General features: G+C 45.9%; 1 pseudogene across 1 annotated transcript; it reads left to right on the top strand.

The window, feature by feature from the left end:
• The first annotated feature begins 293 nt into the window (after window positions 1-293).
• LOC146193944 (uncharacterized) lies at window positions 294-12804 on the top strand (annotated as a pseudogene). The gene is made up of 3 exons (XR_014706499.1): window positions 294-362; window positions 2612-2876; window positions 12443-12804. The product of XR_014706499.1 is annotated as an uncharacterized LOC146193944 (transcript).
• The last annotated feature ends 277 nt before the right edge of the window (window positions 12805-13081 follow it).

Raw genomic sequence — 13081 nt, 5'->3', positions numbered from 1 at the left:
ATGGTTTCCTTTTACAGTCTTGAGGATGTCAAACCGCAGTGAAGGGCACCGGGTTCAATGTTTCATCCCTGCATCGTGGATCTATCGCACCATTTCAACGAGTCGACCATCCACTGGGTTATTATGTGCGTGTGAAAGTGTGCGACACCAATTCTCTTTTTTCTCATTTATTTCCCCTTCCCCTCCCACACTCTGTCACCCTCATCCCTCAATCCTCATCAGGAGTAGCATGCTAGGCTTACCACCAGGCAGACATCTCCTGTTGCCATTAAAATATATATATATCTCTCTCTCATCCACTGGGATGACAACGGATACTAGAGACTCAACGTGACGATCTACGATTCCACAAGAGTTGGATGGTATGAGCATGGTACAGCATGCATAGTGCGTGAAAAAACGTAGGCAAACGTATATAGGGCGCACTTATATCATGCTGTAATGTGCCGCAAATAAAATGGTCGCGTTAGCTTAACGATCGCTGAAGGTCAGCAAGAATTAACAGCCTAATGCTAGCATTTCCCTTTCAGAACTTCTAGTTTGAACATAAAAGTGCGTTTAAACAGCAAAAGCTGCGAAAGAAATTTTTTTTGGCTGCTCTAATCAGATCCGACTTTCTTACATCGCAGATGGTTACAGGTGAAATATCAAGAAAAATAACTGAAATAGATTAATTGTTTGCTTTGTATAACTTGACGCTATTTGTGAAGCCCACTCCCTTGATATAACTCCTTGGCGCTGGAGGGTACCATCGTCAATAAAATAAAATAACCGTTAATTTCCAGCATCCCTCCTTTTCTAGTGCTTCCGAGTTCTTACTGGTTTTTGGAAGTTTGTCTACGTTCCCAGGTACCTCAAAGCGTGCTTCTTCCTCGTGCCGTTGCTTCTTTTGGCTAAACAATGCTCAAGGTACTTATTACATTACGGTTGTCTAACAACTACACCATTTTGGTTATTACAGCCTGGACTTTCCGTTGATCATACCAGCCATTGCTGTTAATAATAGGGGTACTTATACCAGATAACATTCTAGTGTTCAGAATTTTTTTTTACAAAACTTGCGAGGAATACTTCTGTGCGGCATCTATACGGAGAAGCTCACAGTGGTACAACCATTATGTCCACCCTAAATCATAACAATTAGACGAGTTCTGAACTTAAGTGAACAGGCAACATTTTATTCTGATTTCAAAGAGCAATAATAATCCGTAATTGAAGGCCGTTAACATGCTGAGTTTGCTGAGTTTTGCTGAGTTTTGAACTTTTCTTAATCGGCAACGCAGTTCGAATTATCGAACATCAAAAAGCGCCTTTAACAGCTCTTGAGCGCGATCTAAAGCATTGGAGATTTTTAAAATAGCCCCTATGAGAGTGGTATCGCCGTTGATGTTATATTAATTTTTTACCATCAATAAATACTCAAGTGGCGTTTGTATTGGATGCATTAAATGTGCGAGAAACGACAGTCAAAAAATTTTGCATCGAGGTAAATCCAACTCAGCGACCTTTCAGATGCGTGTTTTGACTTTCAATACTTTGTAATTTGAGAGTCGCCTATTTCGCAATGCAATATTTATCCTTAAAATAAAAGATAAAAATTGATTACTTAATTTTTGGCAATTGATTATCTAACCAATAAACGCTATCAGATACATAAGGTTCGCTCTGCTTTACAATCCACCTGCACAGACAGCACCAACTTATCTCTCGCAAGTTTTAAAATAAAAATTTGTAAATACTTAAACAATCACCCGTGAAAAAATATTACTTAAATTTACTCTTTGATTTCGTTGATTGCTGATTAAAATTCTCGCGGCCTGGGCAACTTCACTTTCAAAGAATCTACTTCTTTACCTCCAAGTTCAGTAACATATAAGCATTTGTGCTTCTGGGAAAAGAAAGGGTGTCATGGAGTGGATCGTAACAACTTTTGAATTAAGTATCAAGTACCGCAAGATGGACGTGGCCAAATTTGGTAAAGGAAAAAGAGAGAGGTAAATTCATTTGCCGGGTAACCTGTAAATATAAGCGGCAAAAAAACAAACACATAAAGCGCTTCACTAAAAGCCACTGGTTCAGCGCGGCTCCCATAAAGAACAAAATATTAAACGTGGTGTGCACCTTCCCAATAATAAACGAAACATGGCGACAGTGATGTTAAATAAATGTTGAAAGAAAAATGAAACTTCATTTAAAAATACAAGAAGGAACATAAATATCAATCTAACCCTCCCCCCCCCCCCCTGCAAATCAACCTATTTCTCCCATGTGTGTTCTGGTAAACAAAGGTGTTACAAAAATCAGTCTGTGTTGCTGCCATAGGGAGAGGACATTCGTACCGTGCTTATTTGTTGCTGTACGGTGCCAAGTTCCTGGACCTTCTTACAACAGGACGCTCTAAAAAATCTCGACTGAGGCAGGTCTTAACGCTTAGAGCTGCTCTCTGAAAACGTGAAAGATATTATCACATTTGATGGAATTGTGCTTTCATGGATTCCTGTTTCGAATAGTCAGCTAAAAGTTATAGTAGAGTAGCAGTAATTTGCGTACCGTAATTTTTACGTTCACAAAGAAGAGGCACGAACTGACCCAGATCTTGCTGCCCACGCAGGTTCCAGGAAGATGTCATGGAAAACGTCATCCACGGAGGTACCCATTTAGACGCTCCTGTGCATTTCTACAAGTACGGTTGGGACGCCACTCAGATACCGCTGGACAGGCTTCTGTTCCCGCCTATAGCACGTGTTGATGTGCGGGAGTAAGTTGCTCTGAACTCTGAATACCTTCTGTCTACGGACGACATAGTGAACTGGGAGCAACAGCACGGACGTCTTCCGAATGGTTGTCTTTTTGTGACTCACACAGGTCAGTCAAAGGTAAGCAAAATATTACTCCCGCTGTACCTGTGCAAACATCTAAATATCTCTGTTTGTTAGGACTAGAACGTGCAGAAGCATCATCACTTTGAAAAGTCACTTTTGAATGTACTAAATTCTTGCATATATTTAAAACTACTATACCAGCGTCGAGAATTAGTGGGATTAGGGCCTTCTACGAGCCTCAGATTCACTAACTTGGAGCTTGTTGCCCCTTACGCACGAAGCGTAAGCTACAGGGACCGACGCTAGGAGGCTGTTCCTAAATCATTGCGATTACTCAATTAATTATTTCGTTTATCGCACGGCTTACCATCATTGCTGGCCACCACCCGGCAGAAGCAAGTGAAACCGGCTTAAGGTTGCTGGCTACGATTTTACAACCTGCAACCTGCGATTCGCTTTTGCTGTCTTCCGGATCATAATGGAAGAACACTATCATATGAGCTCAAGAAAAGCAAAGAAAAAAAAACTGGTCTAGCCGGAGGTCAGCTACGGGCAAAAAAATTGTTTGGGTTTGATTGTCCATGAGGCGGGTTTCAAGAGATAAACAGCTATTGCAAACGCGGTCCATAACCGCTTCATAATTGTCTGAAAACGAAGTCATGGTCATCATCACCGTCATCGCCAGTTTGACTACAGCCACTCTAGGCAAAGGCTTTTCCCATATCTCTCCCCTTTAATCCGGTCCTCTGTAAGCAGCGTTAACTTGATCCCCGCAAACTTTCTACCAAGCCCTGCTAAGCATGCTCCCCCTTGGAATCCAACCTGCCACCCTTAAAGAACAACGGATACCTTGTCTTCGCATTACATGACCTTTCCCATGTCCATTTGTCCTTCATTTCTATTAGAACGTCATTAACGCGCGCTTGTTCCCTTACCCATCCTGCATGCTTCCTGCAGGAACGTTACAGTTGCAATGTTTCGTTTCAGAGCTCGCTGCGGGGTCCTTATTGACACAAACCCAGTAACGTCGTGTATGACGCCGTATAGAACCGCTACGTCGCAACGTCTACTAGGTGTTTCCCTTTCGTAACCTGGATATGCGGCTGTTACTTGTCATAAGTATACGTGACCCCTTAAAACTCCCAGTGCCTTGCTGCCTATAGCTAACTGCTGCTCGTTTTTGAGACTGTTGAACATTACTTTCGTCTTCTGCATATTAGCTTTTAGGCCAACTATTTCGCTTCGCACGTAGGTCATTAATCATCCTTTTGAGTTCGTCGCGAGAGCAAGACAAAGTCATCTGATTACTCTGATTACTGAGGCACTCTCCATTAATCTTATGCCTAACTGCTCTCAATCCAGCTATCTGAGACTTCACTAAGCAAACGGCGAAATACTCTGGAGAGGTACTGTGTTTCCTTGACTGGCACTCTTCCTTACTAAAATTTTATTAGTTCATTCATAGCCACTTCCTCCCAGCGGCGGTCACGAGAAGCGGAGTTTCTAGCTGCTCTAGCCTCTTCCGCCATTACGTAATTTCTTGGTTTTTGCCGCCCGCGACTAGTTCCTGATGCGTCGATTGTCTCACAGCGATGTGGAATGAATTCGATCTGAGCCCAGCGGCGACGTATGCAAGGCAGGTGAGCACGATTCGAGCAGGATGCTGCCGTTTTACGGCCGTCGCCATTATACACTCCTACTGCGCACTGTCGCCTTTTCACAGAATCCTCCTTCGACGAGGCTGATTCGCGATTCCCTTTCCTGGCGTGATTTCTTTTTCTGTAGTGCACAACGCAACCTCGAAAAAATATTTCTTGGAATTGTGGAGAGAAACGGCGACTTTAAAGGCCCTACCACGTTTACTTATGGGGCGAAGGTTGAGCGTCCTTCTAAATTTTACTTTATTCATTGCCGATCCTACATCACCATATAAGCTTTCGACTACCAGCCTAACATGACATACAGGCACATGAGCCTGCACAACCTTCTCTTTGTACCACGCATTTAGCTTATTGGATGAGCGTCGACCTGTCATTAATGTTATAGAACTCTGTATGTTATCTGCAAAGCGCTTATTGACGATATACTACATTTAGTTCTCGTCTCCCTGCTAAACCTCGATAGCACTGTAATAACCCGTCCTTTGAGCCGTATAGTGCTTCATATGTAATCCTGCAACTTCATTAAGTACCGGCTAATTCAACGAACAATCCTATTAAGCCTTCCTCACTAGATAGAGTTCTGGCGTTAAACAGCCAGATTCAGTTTCCAATGGTGGCCTGTCCGAAGCCAAATATTCTCAAACTTCGCGACGTCGCAGGCCTGACTACCGCCGTGGGAAGTTTCTCCGCAGCCGCTGGGGATTCAAGACCGGCGGTTTATTGTAGTATTTACATTAGGTGGTGGCCGATTACTACACCAGGGTGGCGAAATTGTGCATTGGTGAAGAATTATGTTGCCGGTGGTGGTCACCTGGGTCAGGCCACACCTATACCTAATTATGCAATCCCATCGACATGCGGAATTTTGTAGCGAGAGCTACACTACGCCAGCCGCTTCGCCGCGATCATCGTGGCCTCACCTTAGCCGTAGTCGCACTGACCTCGAGCCGTTGCCTAGCAACCACTAGAAGAAGAAGAAGTAGTAGTAGTATGTCGTGGGAGGCGATAGCTGGCAGTTGACATGACCGAGCACTAACTGGACCTAGGAGTTCCTGGCATCACGTTTGGCAAGAGCTGCCAACTTGGGCCTCTCCTTTCATATGGGAGGGTGATATCACAATCGGCCTGCCAAAACCTTTGCATTCAGGTTAACCCTAGGCCACGCAGGCACGTTCATACGGCCCAGTTAAAGCTGGGCTTTATATGTGGGCTTGTAGCTTACGCTATCGCGTCATCGCGAAGGTGGCAGTGAAAACAGAGAGAGAGAGAGCGGTAACACAGTGGAGGGCTTTGGACCACCGCGGCAGGTACACGACTGCATTATCTTACTGCTAAGGCTCGGAGATATGAACGTCATCTCTCGCGATGCCAGGGGCATGTATGGTGCGAAAAAAGTTTTGCTAAATCCTCGAATGCCTCACTTTGGCGAATGTTTTGCGCAGTGGAACATGGTCGCCGTTCTACTGATGCAGCAGGAACGGCATGCTTTGCAGCGAATTTCTCGCCGGGTGATTTCGCGAAACGAAAGAAGCAGCACGAAAATTTTTCTTATGGTATGATACATTACCTACTTCAGCTACAAATGTTTATTCGGCAGGTATCCCTGCAGATGCACACACAGTACCATCTGCTGCTGGCGCAGATGGAATTGCGAGCCCCTTTTCTATGCCTGAGCTGCAAATGATGAGGCGAAATGAAAAACAGCGCCTGGCCCGGACAAAATTTCAGTAGCAGGTTTACAAGGACCTGAGTGCCGTTGCACTTCCTCAACTACTAGACACTCTATACAATGTATGGCTGCATGGTGTCGTACCTGATAGCTGGAAATCCGCTGTCGTGATCCCGATTCTCAAACCAGGAAACCGCCAACAGACATCGCCAACTTGCGTCCAATCTCCTTAACATCAACGCAGTGCAAGCTTGCGGACAAAATGCTGGCTACACGACTTTCTTGGTGGCTAGAACAGACAATTTTTATCACCCCGCTCAAATTGGTTTGTAGGGTTTAACGTCCCAAATCCCCCCCCCCCCCCCCCCCGCTCAAATTGGATTTCATCCATACATATGTACAGAGGACGGGTTGGCGGTAGTGGCATCAGCAGTTCTGCCATCTACCCGCAGCCGCAATGCGAGCACCATATTGGCAGAGAAAGTTGAAAAAGCATACGACAACATTAGTCATTCTCCAATCCTGAACTCCATTGACATGCTCCACCTCCCTTTGAGAGTGCGCAATTTTGTCGCATCATTTTTGGACGGAAGAACATTTGCACTACGCCTCAGTGGTGACGCAATTGGTTCATTCGCTTCTCTACGTGACATGCCCTAGGGATCAGTATTGTCACCGACATTGTTTAATATTGCTTTCATTCCACTGGCATGGCGCTTACTTGACATCCCTGAAATCAAGTTTTTGCAACACGCTGATGACATCACGGTATGGAGCACTCACCAAAATCTGCTCACTCAGGAGGCTGCCCTTAAATCAGCTTTAGATATCACCTCTATTACGCTTATTTCATTAGCCTTCAGCTTTCTGTGTGTAAAACTACATACACGTGTGTCGCTAACCGCTGGAGACGCCGTAAACGTACTGCAAATTCAATTCGTCTCTGTCTATCCGGCACCCCACTACAGGAAGGTTCGAGAGTAAAAATTCAGGGCTTAACGATTCATTAATTAGGATCAGGGATTGCTTGGCTTTCTCAGGCAAAAAAGCAAGCTATTCAGACTATGGGTTTGATTAGAGGAATTGCTCTGAAAACGGATGGCGCTGGCTAGCCTCTTGCACGCCAGTTGGTGAGAGCGATGCTGCAGCCACGTATTGTTTATCAAGCCCAGTTCCAATATCTTACAAGAGCAACATAGAATCGCCTTTAAGCTGTGAATCGAGAAGCTATGAGAACTATTACATGCCTTCCACGAATCACTCCGGTCATAGCATTACAGGAGCATGCACAGTTCAACACCATCGATGAGCTGGTGCAGCAGTGCCATGATGCGCGCAGACTTAAAGCCCCTTTATCGCATTCCATGTAAGAAGTGAGGACGTATTCAACCTCACATATTATTCTTCAGCCACCTGAGCCAGTTCTCCCTCCCTGGAAGTTTGTACAGTTAGGCGACAACAAGCCAACAGGTAACCGTAGACCAACGTCTGGCAACTCGGCGTCGTCCCTTCGCCAGAGATTTGAAGAGCAAGATGCTCACCTTCCTCAAGGATTCATTGTAAATGGCACGTGGATGCAGGCATACAAGGCTGTGAATAAAAAACAGCAATCTACTGCCCGTGGACACCTAGTTTAAATCAGACCGCTACGTTTAAACTTTCAGAACAACCTACATCTTTCTGTGCTGAGCTCGTGGCAGTTCAGGAGGCGCTCTGCTCCGTCGCCGCCATTAATATGTTCCCTACAGCCCAAGTTGTCATCCCCACTGACGCACTTCAAGTGGTACGTTGGCTCCGACGTGTCAGCCATTGCCCAAAAATATTTCAAGACATTCACCAGCCTACGAACGCATCCCACAATCATTGCGTGTTGAGTGGGTCCCACGGGACCGTCTGCCTTCCCAAAGTCAAGCAGATTTAACGACGCGCCTCGTGACCCAAGATTCATCATTACCACAGCTCCTAATGTGGACGACGCTATCCTCGCTCTATCAAGAAAGGAACACCTCCGGTGCCGCACACGTGCTCTTATCCCTCTGTGAGCGGTATCCCTCCCCGTGGTCTCACCCGTGCAGAGGAGGTTGCGCTTAGTAGGATCCGGGTCGGGGTTGCCCTCACACCAGCTGTCCCTAGGACGTGGTCTCACTTTCGATACTTATATCCCCACCCAGGGTGTCCGATATGTAAAGACGAAAATGTAGAAGCCGACATTCACCATTTGCTGTGAGTCTGCCCAGCTGTGAAACCGACAAGAATCTGGCACTTGACGATAGCTGGCCTTTCAGCAAGCAATCGTGCCTTGTATCTCGTTTGGACGCGGGGACCACATCATCGCTCCCTCTTGGACTTCATCAAATCAGCCAACCTTTTTCCATTCAATCATTAGTTCATTCTTCATCTCATACGCTACTGATACCCTGAGGCAATAAATATCGTAAAAAAAAACTACTATGTGCAAAAGCCATGTCTTTACTTTCAAGCCAAACCTAAGCGTAGCCATGAAGATAGCTCTCGCGTAACTCCAGGTTTAGCCGTGAGCTAAACCACAGCTATTCTTTTTTTTTATTCGGGAAAATTGAGCACAATGCGGGATTCTAATCACGGTTTTCTTGCACCCGAAACGGATTTTATATCAATGTGCCGCGTTGCTAGTATAAAGAAATAGAAGAAAGACGGCTTACAAGATAAGCTCTTGAAACTCTTAGTAGTCAGTAAGCAGTTGCGGCTACGCAGTTAGTCCTGCCACGCAGTGCGATAAGCATAGAAAAAACATAGATCCTGCCACTCAGCACATAGCCTGAAGGCTGAGTATGCAATGAGTAGTTGTTGTAGTCACGTTATTCTTCCTTAACATCGCTAGCGCGCCTGCTGCGCAGTGCGCTAACGGCAGAAAAACTCGGGGCTGCGCATAGCGTCAATAACAGATAGCGTGTAACGGTTGCACTTGCCTACCCTTCGTACGCATACGGCAACTCTCTCGAAGTGCGCCAATTCCGAAGGCGCTATTCAAGCGAGCAGCCGATACTACTAGAAAATAGGAAATGTGTACAGCATGGTAGTTCTTTTACCACTCTCACATGACCACTAATTGTACTCGTAACATTAATCGCCCTGAGATGGAGTGAAACGGTGCAATTTGTGATAGTATCCACATGTGAATGAAACAGGCGATATAGGGCCAACGACGTCGGCTAGGCTGTTCAGCAGTTTGTCGTAGCTCCATTGTTTATCGCAGTGCTCGGAATGCTCGCTTGCTAGATCGAGTAGAGGGCAATTGAATTGGGTTGAAAGCGGAAGGCTCAATTTTGCATCATTTAAATTTTCCTCTTTCGGTGCTGCTTCAAAAGTGAAGATCGATTTGTTAAGCGCCAGTGGAATGTACAGGCTCACCAAAAGTGAAACGGAGCACGCGAGTGGTGCCCAAACTATCCAAAGCTGCACGCCGGTGCCCTCTTTCAGCAAGTGTTCCGCCACATAAACGTGCAGCAGAGAGCGAGTGGGTGTCAGCACATCCGGCTTTACTCATATCGAGGACCTGATGCTCGCCTTATCATCGGGACAAACGAAGCCGCGCTGCTTTCAAGCTCGCCGGCCGCCACTTGAAGCGCGAACCATGGCGGCAACGCAAACAAAAATTATGTCATTCCTGGTGAACCAGAAAGCGCGCGCTACCGAAAGTCAACATTTTGTGCACGGCGTGGTCAAACAATGCAAACTTGCATGAAGGATTCGAAGGGTCCCTGGAGAGCAGTGATGTCAGCAGCGCGGCTTGGTTGTGCCGGCGGAAAGGCGAGAATCGTCATCGAGATGGGTGAATAGGACTTGCCGACTGACTATCGCTCTCTGCTGCACATCTGCTGATTGAATGCGGTTGTATGCAGTTTTAAGGCTCATGGAACGAAAGTCTGTGCCCGAGAGCTGTGCTTCGCATCTCAGTGTTCATGTGTTATTCGCAAATAGTGGACGTGTGAGAAAAGTGGTTAAGAATGAAAACGATTGATGATGATAGTTATTGACATAGATAGAGTGTATTACTAATGCTAATGACTAACAGTGATAATTAATAAGGATTTGTAATGATGAATATGCCAAACTACCACTTGCAATGATCGCAACTGATCGGAAATGAGTAAAAACGCTTAGCGATGAGTGGTAATCACTACAATGACTAGGCATGACTCATTTTGACTGCTAATGGCTACGAAACAACCAATATATATCAAACGACGACTTGTAATGACGGCAGCTTATTGGAAATGAATAAACATGCTTAGTTATGAGTGATAATCACTACAATGTATAGACATGATTCATCATGACAACTAAACGACTAATATGTCAAACGACGAAAGAGAACAGGCAAACAGTCAGGGTAATCATAACAAGGCCGAAACAGGAAAGAAAGAACTGAAGAGGAAAAGGCAAACGATAAGAGAAAAATGGCGAGGCAAAAAGGAAGAGGAAAAGAGAGAGAGAGAGACAAACAGAAAGAGGCGAACAGAGTGAGGCAAGCGTTAATAGAAAAATAATGAGATGCAAATGACCGGAGAGGAAGGGTAGGATTTTGCCGTTCTCCTTTCAAGAGACATCTAAGAGGCCCTCTAATTATTTTACAGTTCGGCCACTTCTCGCGGCCTCTCTATTACTTTTGATGCACCTGTATGCCAAGACGCACGCTAATAATGCGAGAATCGCTCAGCACATTCGATTTTCAGTCCCGGACAGTGCGTGGCTACATGGTGAATTGAGTTCCGCATTCGACTTATCTCTGGGGGACCTAGAAGGTCCGACTACTAAAACAGCTCCCCAGAAATAAATTAGCGCTGTGCTGGCGGCCGTAGACTGTCCGCATTCAGAGTACCTTCATGCAGACAAAAATCACGCGGTCAACATTGCGACAAGCTTCATGGCTAATCTCTGAGCAAAATAAGACTTTTGAATCACGCATCTTCTCATTACTGCATTGAAATTCATAGCTCGCGGACGCGTTCAGAGCCCTTGGCACGGGTTGCTTACAAGGGTGCCCAGAACTTCACCGGTTTCGGCCTTTTGTGAACGCACAGGCTGGAAAGCGTCCCAACGGAACCGCTCGTGCGTTGAAGTACCTCTTGTTGTATACGTTTATGCAAACGATTTCGACTGCATTTCTATGCGGCCTGAGAACGGCGATTTGGGATATTGTGACTATGCAAACTTTTCGTTGAAAACAGCGGCAAACAAATCCCGCCGAGCTGAGTTTCTTTAAATGCTCTACATTCACGCATGGCTTAAGTCGTCCACAAGAAGCACCAATTACGTAGTGCCTCTATTGCATATCTTTAGCATTACACGCACGTCAGGATATAAACATACACGCAGCGACACTGCTAAAAAACTGCGGCGTAGTAACCGATGGTTTGCATTGTAAGCTGCAGTAGACGACGGCGGACAACGGCGGACAGGTGCGATGGCAGTAGGAGAGCCTGCAAGCAGCCACTGGCAATCAGGTCATGTGGCAATGACATTCCTTTCTGTTAGAGTAGAAGCAAGTAGCAGTACCAGTAGCAGTAGCAGTAGTAGTAATAGTAGTAGTAGTAGTAGTAGTAGTAGTAGTAGTAGTTGTAGAAGTAGCAGTAGTAGCAGTAGTAGTAGTAGTAGTAGTAGTAGTAGTAGTAGTAGTAGTAGTAGTAGTAGTAGTAGTAGTAGTAGTAGTAGTAGTAGTAGTAGTGGTAGTAGTTGGCTGGTTTGTGGGGTTTAACGTCCCAAAGCGACTCAGGCTATGAGAGACGCAGCAGTAGTAGTAGTAGTAGTCAGCAAGTAGTCCGGGAAGAAACGAATATTGCAGTGTGAAAGTGAAAACTCGGGAACTCGATAACAGATCACGATCTCTGGTCCATGCAACATGAGCATGAAGCCCCTCTTCTGGGTTCCGCCGATTCGCTTGGTCATGGTCGCTGTACAAAGACCGCTCTTAATGAATGTTAAGTTGTAGCTATGCTACCAATATGATCGGTTCTATGTTAACTGAAGAACTGTCCTCGCAGGAACTCGGTTTATAAGCTACGTGCACGGTGCAGTCCTTTCCACGGTCGTGTTTCTGGCATCTTAGCTCGAGTTTTATACAGGACGCAGTTCTCAGCTTCTCTCGCGATCATTCAAGGCAATGTCGGATTTGTAAGAAACAATCTGATTTGATCTATATACATTTAACTCAAACGCATGTGGGTTACCGAAGGGTCATATCAGTAACACTCACACATGCCTGGCATTGGTATTCATTTCTTTTTTTTTCTTCTTTTTTTTGCGATTAGCACTGGCCGAACCGTACCGCGTACATGGGCATCGATGCCAACGGCGAGAAGCACTTTCCAGCCATGAGTCCAGATTCCGCGTCCTTCCTTGCGACACAGCGCAACGTGTTCGGCGTGGGCCTAGACACGCCCTCCGTGGACGCGGCCACCGTCGACACTGCTCACCGGGCCCTATCCGAGGCGAACATCTTCATCCTGGAGAACCTGGTCGGCCTGGAGAGGGTGCCCGCGACGGGAGCGTATGCACTGGTGCTGCCGCTCAAGCTGGATGGTGCAAGCGGATCACCCGTTCGTGTGGTTGCACTGGTGCCGCCGTGAACTGATTATCTTTGGCGCAATAATTGGCGTTTTGTCCATTAATTCTCAGCATAAACACACCTCGAAAAATAAACGTACCTTTAGTATTAGTGAGGACGAGGGGCAGGAAGATGAGAAGGACAGGCAGGGAGGATAACCAGTAAAAGTAACCGGATTGCTACCCTGCACTGGGGGAAGGGGGTGAGTGGATATAAAAGTTGTGAGAGAGGGATGGTTGAAGTAAGTACAGTCACATCACAGACATACCACATCACATCAGGTCACATTCATATCCCTTAACATAACAGCAAACTCATAGTCTTTGGATTAGGCCTGTGCAGA

This window comes from Amblyomma maculatum, chromosome 4 (assembly GCF_055883805.1).
Source record: "Amblyomma maculatum isolate TAMU_Amacu chromosome 4, ASM5588380v1, whole genome shotgun sequence".
Classification (NCBI taxonomy): domain Eukaryota; kingdom Metazoa; phylum Arthropoda; class Arachnida; order Ixodida; family Ixodidae; genus Amblyomma; species Amblyomma maculatum.
This window is presented reverse-complemented; position numbering and strand designations above follow the sequence as displayed.